The sequence below is a fragment of the Nothobranchius furzeri genome, chromosome 3 (genome assembly GCF_043380555.1).
Source record: "Nothobranchius furzeri strain GRZ-AD chromosome 3, NfurGRZ-RIMD1, whole genome shotgun sequence".
NCBI classification, from domain to species: Eukaryota; Metazoa; Chordata; class Actinopteri; order Cyprinodontiformes; family Nothobranchiidae; genus Nothobranchius; species Nothobranchius furzeri.
Window position 1 is genome coordinate 48,122,290 of NC_091743.1, and position 4,469 is coordinate 48,126,758.

Genomic DNA, 4,469 nt, shown 5'->3' on the forward strand with positions numbered 1-4,469 from the left:
AGACGAGCCTGCTCTAGTGTTTCCTTCTACATTTGGACAAAGTGAACAGAATAAAGATTGATTTTTATCAGAATGTCATTCAGAAGGGCATAATATAGGAGCCAGGATTGCTGGAAAATATGCAAAAGATACAAATAATTGTTGTTATTGTCTAAGGGAATTGAGGAGAATACAAAAGACTAAAACCATGGCAGCATTAGGAGAGAACTGCTTACACAGCTGTCTTTCTTTTTCAGAGATATAAAATAATGTTATTTCAAAAATTTATGATCTGTAGGTACTAACCTGGTTTTACCTTTATGTTCACTGACTTACAAATACAGCTCACCATGATTAAAAAGCAATTTAAAAAAACTGTCATACTTCTGAATTCTGCTCAAACAAGTGAAATGTGGCTTATTTCTTTATGGCCACTGAGTAGAAATTCAGCAAAAATATTCTTAAACTGATGTTACTTTTTCTGTATTTTTAAAATGTTTTATTTTCAGAACATGAGTGTAATTGCTAAGCATTTAGTGTGCTGTCGAGCAATGGCGCCATCTAGTGTTCGCACGTAAGAGATGCAACCTGACTCCAGGTATGTGTGTTAGCTATCACTTTAGTCCAACGCACGTCCTCTTGAGCGTCGCTGCCAATGCTAATGGTACCTTCTTTCTTTTATATTCCCACCAAGGAGGTGAAGATTGTTATTGCTGTATTTAGTCGATTGAATATGGAGTTACAAGGCGTAATAGCCCTGGCAGTTAGCATAGCTATGTGTATGAAGGTAGTTAGATAGCTAGCTAGTGGTCTTCTAGCTACTTAAGACTTGCCTGATGTGCTTCTTAATTGATAATTGTTGACACCACAAAACCTAGCTTAACATCGGTGCATAGACAACCGAGTACCCAAATTTCTAAAATGTGGTCTGTTAGAGATTGAATGCACGGGTGCCGAAATAGCTCAGTTGGGAGAGCGTTAGACTGAAGATCTAAAGGTCCCTGGTTCGATCCCGGGTTTCGGCAGTCACTGGAAAGGAAATGAATCTTTTAGACACGGTAAATTTAATTAGTCATGTCACTTTGTGAAGCACATCATGTCTTGTGTCTGAAAAGTGCTACACAACTAAACTTCTAGAACAAGCCCAATTTTTTTGATTACCATTTGTTTACGTTCTTACACCAAGAAGAGTCAAGGATTCAAGACCCAATTAGGGGTGGGCAACTCCAGTCCTCGAGGTCTGCCGTCCAGAATGTTTTAGTTGTTTCTCTGCTCCAGCATGCTTAGTTTTAATCAGCAGGTGATTAACAAGCTTCTGCATAGTTTTATGAGCAGCAGAACAAGTGATTTAACCACTGCATCAAGTGTGTCGGAGCAGGAAAACAACTAAAACATGCAGGACAGCGGCCCTAATTGGGTAGCCCAACCCTGCAGGTGTTCAGAGGCTGCATGCTGACAAAAGCTCCTTTAGTGCCCTTCCACCTCCATCACTTCATTCCAGACAAAAATAACCCCTGAGACGTGCATGATGTTTTCACCATTCACTCGCCATCTGATTATAAATCCTCTCTGTCTGCAGGGCTTCAGGATGTGGACAAAAGCCTAATGTTTGTACCTTTTCTTCCTTAAGAACTGGAGGGAAGCTGTCCCACCTTAACCAAAGACATCCAAGTCTCTTTCCTCAGCATTTGCCCAAAATCACAAAAGTAAAAGCAGTACACTGCAAAAAAAAAAAAAAAAAAAAAACAGCGGCAACTACTTAAGATTACTGCAGCCTTTAAAGACTTTAAGCTAATTCTAATAAAAAGCATGTAAATATGTTTGCATGGTTTAGTGCTTTGCTTATTTAAGAATGTGCCCTACTCTGGTACTCTGGTGTTTAGTTTGGTTTCTGCTTTAAGCACTTTTAACTCCGCCTCCTCAGGAATCTGATTATATATTATTGCCACTAGGAGGCAGTCTTTGCTCAGATAGCAGACCAGAAACACTCAGCAGTTACAAGAACATCTTTTATTAAAAAACTTAAAACGTTTTTAGTTTAAGTGAAAGTATCCAAGATTTTAGAGCTCAGGCTTGGAGTTAAAACTGCATGGTTCTCCTCCTCAGACCGTAAGAGGACTTGTTTCTCTTCTAAAACATTCAGTATTGTTGTTTTTCAAAGACAAGCTAGTAACTAAACATTTGTGTTACTTTTCTTAAATTTAATCTATAATTAACCATAAACAATGTTTTTATTAGTGTAAACTCACTTATCCTAAATGAGGAGAAATTAAAATGCAAGAATAAAGTAAGATTTCTGAGAATGTGGGAGTTAGTATGGCTGATGGATCTGTAATAATCCTGCTCACTTCAAACAAATTCATCTGTTTTAAAAGTAGAAACACAACTGAAACAAAAAAGTATTTTCAAATATGTGTTTTATGCTTGAATAATATTTAATCCACAACTATATGGAATCAGATCTGACGGTGATCTTTTAGCCAACAGTGAACATTGGTTAGATGACCATCTAATTCCAACTACAAAGGTTCCCTTTCATCCTCGTCTGCTGCACAAGTAAAAACATACGTAACAAGAAATGAAAGAACCCCAGTTTATTTGTTCTTTTTCATCATAAAAACTTTACAGGACAACCAGTCCAGATAAAAGTGGAACACCTGTTTGGTTCATTCCCATAATCCCACCCACCAGGTAGAATGTCCTGTCCCGTCTGATCGGTGGCTATTCCCACTGATAACATGTGCCTGAATAATTACAGCTTGTTTTATTGTCTACTCTAAAACGACTCGACCGACTGGTGTTTACAGAGCTGTCCTACTTGTTATTGATTCCCTCTCTCCCATCTCAGGCTACCTCAGCGGTGTGTGGCCCTGGTCTGACATCCTTGACGTTTTCTGCAGAACATTTACTATTCAGAGCTTTTCTGATTCAAGAATTTTAGATAAAAATCTCTGAAATTGTATTAAATGTGTGTAAAAGTGTATCTGCATGAACATTTTAAGCAGGCAAACACACAAAAACATAGTGTGCCATCATCTTTCTCAGTTTACGAGTGTTTGATGTGTCACCAGCAGCAACCTGACTCCCCTGCTACACTCAGCTCTCCTCTCACCTGTTAGCATGTTTAACAACACAAACACACCCACTCCGTCTTCTACCGGTCGGTACAGGTTTTCACCTTTGTACACAATTTAAATGGAAGTTTTACTGTCTGTGATCGTTGTAACTTTCCCCCGGAGGAATGAACTCAATACACTCTGATCACAACACGTGATGTGCTTGTTTTATGCGTGTGTGTGTGTGTGTGTGTGTGTGTGTGTGTGTGTGTGTGTGTGTGTGTGTGTGTGTGTGTGTGTCTGTGCGCGTGCGTGCGTGCGTGCGTGTGTGTGTGTGTGTGAAGATATACCCAAAACAATCCCTCCATGGTGTACTATTTATTAAACATGAGAAGGCGGCTTTTTCTTATGTGCAAAATTACAATAAATGAGTGGTTTTGGAATAAAATTACAGTCTAACAGAGGTGTGGACTCGAGTCACATGACTTGGACTCGAGTCATTATTTTAAAGAGCAAGTCACCCCCAAATAAACTTTTTTTTGCTGATAAACTAAATAAACGAGTGTCTAATCGTGCTGCAGACGCGTGTCGTCAATAATTTGGCACTTCAGTGCATCTTAGTTAAAATTTAAACATTCTGCCTAAAACTGGCAGTGTTGTGCCGTTGTCAGGTAAAAACTCTGCACTGTATTTGAATTTAAATCTGCAACCGCTATTGGCTAAGAGGTATGCTATGATGTAAACTGGTACATTATGATGTCACAATGCTATCGTGAGCCTGTGTGTGTGTGTATTTGTTAGTGGCTCCGCCCTCTCGGTCTGCCAGGCAACAGCATTTGTTGCATTTTTCAAACATGAAGTGGAAGTGGAGTTATTAGACTCTGGTAGGGGTTGACTTGTTCTTTAATGACTTCTGACTTGACTTGATAAAATCTATAAAGATTTACGACTTGACTCGGACTTGAACGCCAATGACTTGTGACTTGTGTAAAGAATCAGTCATTTACATTTTACTTTATGAACCATAAAATGGGAGATTCCATAGAAATATGAAATATAAATCTGATGGATCTTTGACAATTTTAACCAGAAGATCTGAACTTTTTATTGCAGGGATTAAGTGACACTTCGTGTTAACTCCAAGGAAAGAGAGAGAGTCAGGTTTAAAATAGTTAAGAAATTTATTTCTACACAATTTAAACAAGACTAACTTTAACGCTCTGTGTACTGATGGACTAAGATGGAGTGAGACGTGATGAATGATGGTGTGTGTGTGGAATGTTATTATCAGAAGCGGAGAAGCAGTTAGTTCTGAGTGGGAGTGAATGTTTCGCTCTAAACTTTAGTAGGAGATTTATAACACACATGAAACGCCATCTGTCGGTCTACGTACCCCAGGGGAAGCCTCCGTTTAGATCCAGAATGCCGAGGTCC

The 4,469-nt window shown here is 38.9% G+C and overlaps 1 non-coding gene across 1 annotated transcript; it reads left to right on the top strand.

Annotated features, from left to right (window-relative positions):
- Nucleotides 1–931: 931 nt before the first annotated feature.
- On the top strand, nucleotides 932–1,004 carry trnaf-gaa (transfer RNA phenylalanine (anticodon GAA)). The gene has a single exon. It is a non-coding gene; the product is annotated as a tRNA-Phe (tRNA).
- The last annotated feature ends 3,465 nt before the right edge of the window (nucleotides 1,005–4,469 follow it).